At 49.8% G+C, this 13,018-nt stretch overlaps 1 protein-coding gene across 1 annotated transcript in view; it reads left to right on the forward strand.

The window, feature by feature from the left end:
• Window positions 1-13,018, forward strand: part of jph3b (junctophilin 3b) — a 67,177-nt gene that overhangs the window by 40,629 nt on the left and 13,530 nt on the right.

The following is a 13,018-nucleotide window of genomic DNA, read 5'->3' on the forward strand; positions in this document are numbered from 1 at the left end:
CACCCAGAGGAAACCCATACAGATACAGAGAGAACACACCACACTCCTCACAGACAGTCACCCGGAGGAAACCCACGCAGACACAGAGAGAACACACCACTCTCCTCACAGACAGTCACCCGGAGGGAAACCCACGCAGACACAGAGAGAACACACCACACTCCTCACAGACAGTCACCCGGAGGAAACCCACGCAGACACAGAGAGAACACACCACACTCCTCACAGACAGTCACCTGGAGGAAACCCACACAGACACAGAGAGAACACACCACACTCCTCACAGACAGTCACCCGGAGGAAACCCATGCAGACACAGAGAGAACACACCACACTCCTCACAGACAGTCACCTGGAGGAAACCCATGCAGACACAGAGAGAACACACCACACTCCTCACAGACAGTCACCCAGAGGAAACCCACACAGACACAGAGAGAACACACCACACTCCTCACAGACAGTCACCCGGAGGAAACCCACGCAGACACAGAGAGAACACACCACACTCCTCACAGACAGTCACTCGGAGGAAACCCACACAGACACAGAGAGAACACACCACACTCCTCACAGACAGTCACCCAGAGGAAACCCACGCAGACACAGAGAGAACACACCACAGGACAACAATGATGCACTTGCTTTGTGACCCTAATAATACTTCCACATGAATAACACATTCAACTTAGTGACTGCTAAAAGTGTCAAAACAAACAATAACTCTGTTGATAAAATGTATTTGATTAATGTAGAAAGGATGTACACATTTTTAAGTGAAGTACATTCAGTTCTTTTTATCCTCAGTGCTCATTTAAGGGGTGAATTAATTTAAATCTTCTCTGACCATAGTCCTAGAAAGCTCCAGTACTTAGCCGTGTCATGCTTCCTCTGTTCCTACGCACCAGATTCAGCTCATTAAAGGCTTCATAATTAGATAATGCACTGTGTCAAGGTCATTAGAGCGTGAAAACACTGAACTGTACAATGCAGCCTAGAGATTGGCCCCTTTTACTTGGGCTAACAACTTAGCATGAGGCTAAAAACAAGCGCGTTGCAGTGAAACTAATATAAACAAGCTAATGTTCTGAATCACAGAACCAGCCTGTGCACTACAGACTGGCAGAAATCTCGTCTGCGTAAATGTGCAGGATCCCTAAGCTGATTAACGCTGCTAGGTCATCACTGTTAGGGAGTTAGAGGAATCGCTACACCTGCACGGAGGAGCTAACTCCGGAAACTACTGTGACTCATGGTTAAATCAACTCTTTACGCTGGTTATAAATCTGCTTAGTGGCATCAACCCCAGATTAGAGCTGCTGTCAATACGGCTCCATTCTCCCTTCAGAATACAATGGGGTTCTCACGTAGAGTAATAGGGGACTCCATCTCAGACCTCGCGGTGATTTGATTTCATTCAGGTTATGCTTATTATGATTCAGAACGGTTCAGTGCATTGTGAAAGTTAATTCAACTGCAGGCTACACAGAATCACTGGGCACCAGGCAGGAACAAACCCTGGACAGTGTGTGTAGCACCAGCCCATAACCTGTTTATTATAGTGTGTGTACAGATGTAGCACTGTCTGCTACAATTTTGCATTTACACAAAGGTACTCTGGGTAATGTTCTGAAATGTTCGGGGTTACCGTGCATTTCCGAAAGGGGCTCTGGGTGGGTAGGATGGCACCTCCTATAACCCTAACCCTCTCTGCCCCTCTCTGGTGCTAACTAGCATGTATGTGTTTTTAGCTGATGTGACAGATCTGGGCAGTTTGCATGCTCAGATTTGAGTTCACCAGGCATTAGCCAGTCAGGATGTTTTTTCACAGTTACATTTTTCATCTTATGTCCTGCCTCTAGCCACCAGCTCCTGGAACCCATACACACTTGCTCTGGGGTCTAAAAACATGGCTGCATCTTTAGCAAAACATCCCTAAACTGACCAGCAGCTCCTGAAACACTCATTTCACTTCGCTGCAGGCAAAGCTAAGTAGCACCTGTTTCTAGGCCTGTCACTGAGACGCAAATGTGATGCCTTCCATGCAGCTAACCACCTCACTGCCGCCTTATGAATGCATCTCCAGTTCCTCTGTTTCATTCAGAGGCTCTGGGATTCACTTACAGACACACTGCATCTATCAGTGATAAATGTGTGTTAAAGTGTGAGAGAGAGAGAGAGAGAGAGAGAGAGAGAGAGAGAGATGTAAGTGGCTGTGAGAGTGATAGGCAGGGCTAAGAGATTGAGTGTGTGGATGTGGGTGTTAAGGTGGATCTGTGGTTGATATTATGGGAGGATTGGTCTGTTGTCAGTAGTGAAGCTATGAAGCCATTCAGAGAGATAACAGTACATCATTAATCACCACAAACAACACACACAGGAGTCTTTGGACAGTGACACCTCTGTGACAGTACAAGGGTGGCACGATGGTGCTACAAAATGACTGCGGGGTCTCGGGGTCCTGGGGAGGACCCCTCTGTGTCCACTTCTCCATCCACTTCTTTCTGTCACTTGCCAGTTCTTTTGCTGCCACAGGGCTGACTCTTCTGTTTCTAACGTATTCCACCTGCTTCATCCAGGTCTTCTTTGGCACATTTTGCTGAAAGTTTAAACGTCGGTCTCACGCGCCACAGAAGCAGGTGTTGGAGGTTTGGTATGTGACATAGAGGCATTCATCGTAACCCATCGTAAAACAAGGCTTTTGGATTCCTTCTTTGGCAGTTGACTGCAGCACTTTGCTCTGATGAAGTCTGTGAGGAGTGTGGTGTGTTCTCTCTGTGTCTGCGTGGGTTTCCTCTGGGTGACTGTCTGTGAGGAGTGTGGTGTGTTCTCCCTGTGTCTGCGTGGGTTTCCTCCGGGTGACTGTCTGTGAGGAGTGTGGTGTGTTCTCTCTGTGTCTGCGTGGGTTTCCTCCGGGTGACTGTCTGTGAGGAGTGTGGTGTGTTCTCTCTGTGTCTGCGTGGGTTTCCTCCGGGTGACTGTCTGTGAGGAGTGTGGTGTGTTCTCTCTGTGTCTGCGTGGGTTTCCTCCGGGTGCACCGGTTTCCTCCCATGCTCCAAAAACACACGTTGGTAGGTGGATTGGAGTCTCAAAAGTGTGAGTGAATGTGTGTGTGATCCTGTGAAGGACTGGCGCCCCCTCCAGGGTGTATTCCTGCCTTGCGCCCAATGATTCCAGATAGGCTCTAGACCCACCGCGACCCTGAACTGCATAAGGGTCACAGACAATGAATGAATGAATGTTGGGTTACTTTATATTTTATAAACTGATCCTATTATTGTAAATGTAAAGTCCAAACTTTTGAAATGTTACACACACACACACACACACACACACACACACACACACACACACACTAAAGATTATATGGACACTCTAAAAGTAAATTAATGATTTATCACACACCTACCCCTCTCTTTTTTCTCAGTTCCCTCTCTCACACACACACTTCCTCCTACAGTCGAACTGCCTCTTCTTTCTCTATCCAACTCTCTCTCCCCACGTCTTCTCCCTCACACACGCTCTCACCGTTGCCAGGACAACCAGAGAGGCACGGGTGAATGCAATCCACACAGCACTTTTTCTGTCCCACCTTACCTCACCTAACCCTCAAACACACACACACACACACACACAAATACAAAGACATGCAGTAGCACAAAAGAATTAAACTGAAACCCCACTCTTCACAAATCACACAGTGTCTCTCACACAAATGCTCACTTATGCCAATTCATGAGGACCACACACACACACACACACACACACACACCTGACCTCAGCTCAGCTGCCTGAGTGAAGATGCCAAGAGCAAAATGAAACAGACAGAGAGAGAGAGAAAATCAATACACATCGACATGCAATGCTGCACCAAGACAGCTACTGCACAAAACGAGAGAGAAAGAGAGAGAGTGAGAGAGAGAGAGAGAGAGACAGAGAGCGAGACAGAGAGAGAGAAAGAAAGAGAGAGAAAGAAAGAGAGAGAGAGACAGAGAGAGAGAGAAAGAGAGAGAGAGAGAGAGATAGAGAGCGAGAGAGAAAGAGAGAGAGAGAGAGAGACAGAGAGCGAGAGAGAAAAAGAGAGAGAGACAGAGACAGAGAGAGAGAGAGAGAGACAGAGAGATAGAGAGCGAGAGAGAGAGAGACAGAGAGAGAGAGAGAAAGAGAGAGAGAGACAGAGAGAGAGAGAGAGAGACTTTTTTGACTTTTAGGGTCCTTTATTATCAACAACTGGACTCAGTATTCGTCCAAGTTCAATTTTGAAACATAAAAACTACTTGTAAACAACACTCACACTATAAAACCTGGGTATATATAAAAAATAGTGCATTTAAATGAAAACTGGATTAAAAATTAGTTCTCCATCACATACAGAACACACCCCTCCCCCACAGCACCACACCTCCTCAAACACCTCCAGAGTTTTCATGCACTTATAAAAATTAAAATCAATAAAAATCCTTGATCTCACCAGTCTGATAAAAACCCTTATGACCTCACTGTCAGTGTCCTGTTCCACCTTGTTTTTTCGACTGGTGTAAATGGCCAGTTTCGCTTGACCAAGGATAAAATTCAACAATTGGCACTTGGCCCTCTCCTTCTTGTTGTATTTAAAACCCAGGATAAAAGTGTGCACGGTAAAAATCTCATTAAAAGCCATAAAAACTGTCTGTAAAAAATCAAAAAGGGGACGTAGCCTAAAACATCTCATAAAAGCGTGAAAGACAGTTTCCCTCTGTGTGCAAAAAGGGCAAACTGGTGCAACCTCAGGGTTTAAAACAGAGATAAAAGAGTTGACAGGTAAAATCCCATGTAAAACCCTCCACTGGAGGTCAGCAGCTCTTTTTGTTAACGGTGGCTTGTACAACGCTCTCCACTCAGGCTTTACATCATCACCCAGAGATAGAACCTCCCTCCACGGCGTGTCCACCCTCCCATTCAGTCTCTTTTTGTTTAGAGCTTTCACGCATGCTCTGTACAGCAGCTTCCCGGATGCACTGTCCAACTTCATGCAGGACTCCCCCTTACACTCCAGCAGGGGCCCCTCGCAGTCCTCCAGGTCAGGGGCCAGGATGAGAGCAGGAAAGGGGTCGTCCTCTGCAGATCTAATCACCCCTGCACCGTAGTCTATCAACATCCTAAGTTCCTCAGGGGTCAGCACTGTCCTCCACTTGCTCAGAGATCGAGATACCACGCGCAGAGACCTCAGACCTAACCGTGCAGTCAGTCGCTCTGCACCGGAAAGATCAGGTCCCGCTGTGTCCACCAGTTGACGCAGCGTGGTGACCCCCGAAGAAACCAAGACTCTGGTCAGTGCAGGAGTCGACAGGCCTGATATGTCCATCCGGGCGCCGTGAAGCAGAGGTTCCTCCAGCAGCCAGTGCAGCGTTGTACTCTCCGGTCCTTTAACTTTAAAAAAACTCCATATTTTAAAAAGCCCACGATAAAATGCAGGTAAACCAGCAGTGTCCAGTAACTTTGGGTTCATTAAAAACAGGGTCCTGTCCATCCCCAGGCCTCCCACTGTGTGCAGGATCCTGTAGGCTACCTCCCTCCAAACCAGTTCCTTAGGGCCAGTAAGCAGTCTTTGTATAAACTGGAGGCGGAAGGCAGCCACCCTACTGGCTAAATGAATGAGCCCCTGCCCTCCCTCATCCTTGGGAAGATGAAGAACTCCCTGAGGAACCCAGTGAAGTCGATCCCAAAAAAAATCCACCAGCATAGCTTGAAGACTGGCCAGCAGGCCTGGTGGGGGATCGACACACGCCAGTTTGTGCCATAGGGAAGACGCAGCCAGGTTGTTGATAATGAGAACTCTACCTCGGTATGACATTTGAGGGACCAGCCACATCCATCTGTTGAGTCTCCCCTTCAACTTTTCTATCACACCATCCCAGTTTCTTTCTTCAACACCACTGTCCCCCAAATGCACGCCGAGGTATTTAAACCCACCCGTCCCCCAGGCCAGTCCATCAGGGAATCTGGGTTCTTCACCTTCCCAGTCCCCGAGTAAAACTGCTTCGCTCTTGGCCCAGTTTACCTTTGCAGAGGATAAAATGTTAAAATCATGTAAAACATCAACTAAAACATTTACATCATCTTGAGCACTGATAAGTACAACAAGGTCATCTGCGTAAGCTGAGACACGTATTGGGGCAGTACAGTTTGGAACATAAAAACCCTCCAGTCCTTCCCTCAGCTTACAGAGCAGGGGCTCAATGGAGAGTGAGTACAACATACCCGACAGTGAACAGCCCTGTCGGATCCCTCTAAAAACTTTAAAAGGAGCATATAAACCACCATTAACTTTCAGCACACTCTCAATGTCACCGTACAGAACCTTGATCATGGCAATAAAACCAGGGTTGAACCCAAAGCTCTCCAGGACCTTCCAGAGATACCCGTGTTCAACCCGGTCAAAAGCCTTTTCCTGGTCTAGAAATACGAGACCAGTCTTTAACCCCAATAGTCTGGAGACGTCCAAAATATCACGAATTAAAAAAACGTTGTCAAAGACAGACCTACCGGGTACACAGTACGACTGGTCAAAGTGAACCACCTGCTCCATCACCTTCGCCAGTCTCGAGGCCAATGCTTTCGAGAGCAGTTTACAATCGGCGCACAGCAGAGACACGGGGCGCCAGTTCTTCAGTTCGGACAGGTCCCCCTTTTTCGGCAGCAGCGTCAGCACCGCCCTCCTGCAACTCAAAGGAAGCTTTCCATCGCGTATGCTGCACCTGAGGACCTCCAACACATCCTGGCCGATGACCGACCAGAAAGTCTTGTAGAACTCTACTGGTAGGCCATCAATGCCAGGAGCGCGACCATTCTCCATACCGTGGAGGGCCTCGTGCAGCTCCTCCAAAGAGAGTTCAGCATCCAGCTGCGCCGCTGCCGACTGTGTCAGTCTGGTCATATTCCTGAGGAACCTGTCCTCCACCTCCTGCGTCGCCGTGCGCTCACTCTCATACAGCTTTGAGAAAAAGCTGACTGTTCGCTTGCGAATGTCAGCAGGATCATTAAGGAGATCCCCTGATTCTGATCGCACAGCGTGCATGTACCGCTTCTGTCCATTTCTACGCTCAAGACTAAAGAAGAACTTAGAAGGAGCATCCAGTTCATTCACGCACTGAAAGCGTGAGCGGACCAGCGCCCCCTGTGCTGTTATACCCAATAGCTCTAATATGCTCTAAATCTCCTGTGGTCTCCGCAAGACCCTGGAGCCCCACTATTCCAATCTCCAGAGCTTTAAGTGACCTAGCAATGTCCCTCGTGACATTGAGAGTGTACTGTTGACAGAATAATTTAACATTAGCTTTGGCTACGTCCCACCATTGCTGAACAGAGGTAAAATCATGTCTCTTTGCTCTAAAAACACCCCAGAAAAAGGTAAAAGATTCTTTAAAATTGGCATCTTCTAAAATTGTAGTATTAAAATGCCAGTACGCACTCCGTGGCTTCACCTTTGTTTTTAAGATAGTTCCCTGGACCATAGAGTGGTCAGAGATTCCTACCGGGGCAATAAAACACTGTGTAAAAAGAGATCATTGGTGTCTAAAACAATAAAAGCGGTCCAGTCTGGCCAGCGAGAGCATGTTATCTTTACTGTGGGCCCATGTGTACTGTCTTTGTTCATCATGGAAACTTCTCCAGACATCACACAACTCATGGGCCTCCAGCATCTCGCAAAGACGCTTCCCTGAAGCCACGTGAGGTTCGCCATGATTCCGGTCTGTTCTGTGTGCTGTACAGTTAAAATCTCCACCCAAGACTAAAAACTCTGTGGAGTCACAACTTTTTAAAAGAGAGCTCAGTGCGTCTAAAAACAGTAACCTCTCAGCTCCTAGTGTTGGAGCATAGACGCAGATAAAAACAAAAGTGTCTTCTTCAAAGACAGCCCTCACTTTTAAAAGTCGCCCCTTTAAAACTTCCTCCACTGTATAAGAGACCGGAATAAAAGACTGTGAGAAAAGGAGTGCCACCCCACCGCTAAGGGATGAGTTGTGGCTTAGAACAGCGAGCCCACTCCACTCCTTCGCCCACTCAGCAGCATTTTCCACATCACTGTGGGTTTCCTGCACAAAGACAACATCGATACACTTGTGCTTAACCAGCTCATAAAACTTTGCCCTTTTCTCACAGTCCCTTGCCCCATTAATATTTAAGGTGGCGATTTGAAAACCTTCCATTAAAAAAGGTAAAAAAGAGGGGACAAAAACAACCAGAGAGAAAAGTCCGTTCAGGAGTCGTCTTCACACTGCACTTTGTTCAGTTTGGTCAGTAACTTTTTTAGTCTAAACGTCTCCTGCTCCGTAAAAAACCCCTCCCTCCGCAAGTGTTTGACGTCCCGTATGAACTGAACACTGTCTGGGAAATGTTCCTCCACCCTCACACCCTTCTGTCCTTTAGTAACTCGTAAAAACTTTCTAATTTCTTCAACAGTGTACAGTTGAGGCCTGTTCTCTTCCTGGGAGCACACAGACCATCCCGAGTCAGAGAGAGAGCCCTCACTGTCCGAGTCTCTGTCGTCCACTGCCGTCACATCTTGTTTGGCCTGTTTTTTTCCCTTTCCCTGGCCCCTCTTCTTCCTCTTATGAGGAATTTTAAAAACGGACTCAACCTCCATAAGGTTTACTCCTCCAGCCTCCTGTTCTGCTTCTCGGGCTGGAGCCAGTTCAGAACAGCTGTGCTGCACCCCTCCGTCCCTCTCCTCCACGTAAACACCACCAGAGCCCCCCCCACAAGGCCCTGCCGAAGAGGGCCCCACCTCGGCCGACACGGCCCCGGCAACGACCCTAACAGCAGGCCCCACCGAAGAGGACCCCACCTCAGCCGACGCGGCCTCGGCAGCCACCCCAGCAGCAGGCCTCACCGAAGAGGGCTCCACCGCGACCGACGCGGCCCCGGCAGCCACCCCAACAGCAGGCCCCGCCGAAGAGGTCTCCACCGCGGCCCCGGGAGACACCCCATCAGCAGGCCCCGCCGAAGAGGGCCCCACCACGGCCGACGCGGCCCCAGCTTCTACCCCAACAGCAGGCCCTGCCAAAGAGGGCTCCACCACGGCCAACGCGACCCCGGCAGCCACCCCAACAGAGGGCTCCGCCAAAGATGGCTCCACCACGGCCCCGGCAGCCACCCCAACAGAGGGCCCCACGGAAGAGGGCTCCACCACCGCCAGCGTGGCCCCAACAGCCACCCCAGCAACATCGGACCCCACGAAGGAGGTCTCCACCACGGCCAACGGGGCCCCGGCAGCAACCCCAATAGCAGGCCCCGCTGATGAGTGCTCCACCACAACAGCGGACCCCACCGAAGAGGGCTCCACCGCGGCCAACGCGGCCCTGGCAGCCCCCCCAACAGAGGTCCCCGCCGAAGAGCGCTTCACTGCGGCCAGCGCGGCCCCGGCAGCCACCCCAACAGAGGGCCCCCCTGAAAAAGGCTCCACCGTGGCCAGCACGTCCCCGGCAGCCACCCCAACAGCGGACCCCCCCGGTGGTGACATTGTACTGTTCGGGGTCCGTGCAGCCGGCCAAGCAGCAGTCGCAGGGGGGACGACCACAGCAGGCACAGCCACTACAGGCCCCGACCGCTCAGTACCCCCTGTCCCCTCAGTACCTGTATTAACTCGTTCAGGGCAGTCACGAATAAGATGTCCGACCTGTCTACACCCAAAACACTTCATACTATTTTCAGTCGAAGCAAAAACTGTATAAACATAACCATCAACTTTAAACTTCAGGACTAAGTCCAAACTTTCAGCTCCTCCATTCAACACCATGAAAACAGATCTTCTGAAAGACACCAAGTGTTTAAGTAAGGGCGACTTACAGGTTATGAGGATCTTCTTGATCGGGGAGACGAGCTTCCCAAAGCGGGAAAGCTCCTGAGCGATTTGTTCATGTTTAATGAAGGGAGGGACGTTGGACAAAATAATCCTTTTGGACGGGGTACTCAGGGGCAGCACAGGCGTGAACTGCTCGTTAACCAAAAACAAAACAAACGCGTTGCTCATTTTCGAGATGGAAACCATGTTCTCGTGGCCGACGACATCTACCGCCGCCGTACCACACTCCTCCATACTCGCCCGGCACTCCACCTTCACCGCGTGCCGGCGGGTCAGACTCTCACACAACAGGGTGTGGGAGGACGCCATGCTTCCGCCAAACGCCGACAGCAGACTCCCCCACAGGCCCTAGCTCCACAAACACACTACCAAACACACCTCACACACGCACACTCACACAAACTTCAGAAAAATCTGAAAATAACGCACACGCACAAAAAAATTGGCAAAAACGCCAACCGCTCTCAATCACAACGCTCCGCTCACTCCAACGCTCACGCTCGCGCATGCGCACAGAGAGAGAGAGAGAGAGAGACAGAGAGACAGAGAGCGAGAGAGAAAGAGAGAGAGAGCGAGAGAGAAAGAGAGAGAGAGAGAGAGACAGAGAGAGAGACAGAGAGAGAGAGAGAGACAGAGAGCGAGAGAGAAAGAGAGCGAGAGAGAAAAAGAGAGAGAGCGAGAGAGAAAGAGAGAGAGAGAGAGACAGACAGAGAGAGAGAGAGAGAGAGACAGACAGAGATAGAGACAGAGAGAGAGAGAGACAGAGAGCGAGAGAGAGAGAGAGAGAGAGAGACAGGGAGCGAGAGAGAAAGAGAGAGAGAGCAAGAGAGAGAGAGCAAGAGAGAGAGCGAAAGAGAGAGAGAGTTAAATTTACACACAGTGCTTGTATAATACTGTATAAGAAAAACATGAAATGGAATGAGATGCTCTGGAGCTTAAGGTCTCCGTGTTCAGAGCGAACCCAACACTGGGCTGTGGGCTGTGTTGCTGAGATGGAGGCAATCCAATACCTGTGGGATGAGCTGGAGTGGTGTTTGTGATCCAGAACTAATCATTTAACATTATTCCCTCACTGCACTAATGCTCTTGTGGCTGAATATTATCAAATCTTCATAGAAATGTTCTCAAATATAGAATTAAATTGCCTTCCCGGTGAGAGAAATGCTAGATGAGCCCTGACTCTGATACAGTGTTCTTAGAGTGACCAGGTCCATAAACAATCACTGTAAATAAAACCCAGATCCTGATTAAACGTTAAACATTGGAGGTTAATTGAGCAGTGATACACCACAGGTCGAGTCTTGAAGATCTCACTAGTGCTCAGTTATACAACAGAGCTGTTATCACTGGTTTTTATCAAGTAAAATAGGTCCATTCCTTCACACATTCCTTCTAGTGTTAATGTCTGTGTAATGTCTGTCTGTGAGGAGTGTGGTATGTTCTCTCTGTGTCTGTGTGGGTTTCCTCCGGGTGACTGTCTGTGAGGAGTGTGGTGTGTTCTCCCTGTGTCCGAGTGGGTTTCCTCCGGGTGAATGTCTGTGAGGAGTGTGGTGTGCTCTCCCTGTGTCCGAGTGGGTTTCCTCCGGGTGACTGTCTGTGAGGAGTGTGGTGTGTTCTCCCTGTGTCCGAGTGGGTTTCCTCCAGGTGACTGTCTGTGAGGAGTGTGGTGTGTTCTCTCTGTGTCTGCGTGGGTTTCCTCCGGGTGACTGTCTGTGAGGAGTGTGGTGTGTTCTCTCTGTGTCTGCGTGGGTTTCCTCCGGGTGACTGTCTGTGAGGAGTGTGGTGTGTTCTCCCTGAGTCCGAGTGGGTTTCCTCCGGGTGACTGTCTGTGAGGAGTGTGGTGTGTTCTCCCTGTGTCCGAGTGGGTTTCCTCCAGGTGACTGTCTGTGAGGAGTGTGGTGTGTTCTCTCTGTGTCTGCGTGGGTTTCCTCCGGGTGACTGTCTGTGAGGAGTGTGGTGTGTTCTCCCTGTGTCCGAGTGGGTTTCCTCCGGGTGACTGTCTGTGAGGAGTGTGGTGTGTTCTCCCTATGTCCGAGTGGGTTCCCTCCAGGTGACTGTCTGTGAGGAGTGTGGTGTGTTCTCTCTGTGTCTGCGTGGGTTTCCTCCGGGTGACTGTCTGTGAGGAGTGTGGTGTGTTCTCTCTGTGTCTTCGTGGGTTTCCTTCGGGTGACTGTCTGTGAGGAGTGTGGTGTGTTCTCCCTGTGTCTGCGTGGGTTTCCTCCGGGTGACTGTCTGTGAGGAGTGTGGTGTGTTCTCCCTGTGTCTCCATTGGTTTCCTCCGGGTGACTGTCTGTGAGGAGTGTGGTGTGTTCTCTCTGTGTCTGCGTGGGTTTCCTCCAGGTGACTGTCTGTGAGGAGTGTGGTGTGTTCTCTCTGTGTCTTCGTGGGTTTCCTCCAGGTGACTGTCTGTGAGGAGTGTGGTGTGTTCTCCCTGTGTCTGCGTGGGTTTCCTCCGGGTGACTGTCTGTGAGGAGTGTGGTGTGTTCTCCCTGTGTCTCCATGGGTTTCCTCCAGGTGACTGTCTGTGAGGAGTGTGGTGTGTTCTCCCTGTGTCTCCATGGGTTTCCTCCAGGTGACTGTCTGTGAGGAGTGTGGTGAGGTGGATTGGAGACTCAAAAGAGTTCGTAGGTGTGAGTGTCGCCCTCCAAACTTTTTCCATTCTGTTTAATAAGAACCTTCCATGTTTACACCACTATTTTCAAATCCGAAAGTAGAGAACGGTGAGGCGTAATTCTTGAATCTTTGAGCTCTTTCTGGAGCTTCTTTAACCCGAAACCCTCAGACATCGCCATTGTTCATGCTGAAGAACCTAACCTACTATTCTTTAGTTCCAGCTGGGTCTTTAGGGGTCGGGAATGGAACCGCCCCCCAGTATTGTACGTGCTGGGCATGTTAGATGTATTTGTTGGAGTATTACACGAGGAGCTTTGGTTAAAGCGCCATTTTCATGCAATAGTCACACCCCGGGAACATCTCTCAGCCAATCACATCGCAGGGTTGGAACTTACTGTGGTATAACTCTGCAGATAAGTAGGTGACTACTCTACTTTATAATGGCACCAGCAGCTTCTCAATGTCACTGTAGCACCACAAAGAGGGGCACAACATGAAACACACAAAAGCAAGCAGCAATGAATGTGGAGATGAAGACTCTGATGTGCTAGGCCAGGCCCT

This window comes from Hoplias malabaricus, chromosome 17 (assembly GCF_029633855.1).
Source record: "Hoplias malabaricus isolate fHopMal1 chromosome 17, fHopMal1.hap1, whole genome shotgun sequence".
In the NCBI taxonomy this organism is placed as follows: Eukaryota; Metazoa; Chordata; class Actinopteri; order Characiformes; family Erythrinidae; genus Hoplias; species Hoplias malabaricus.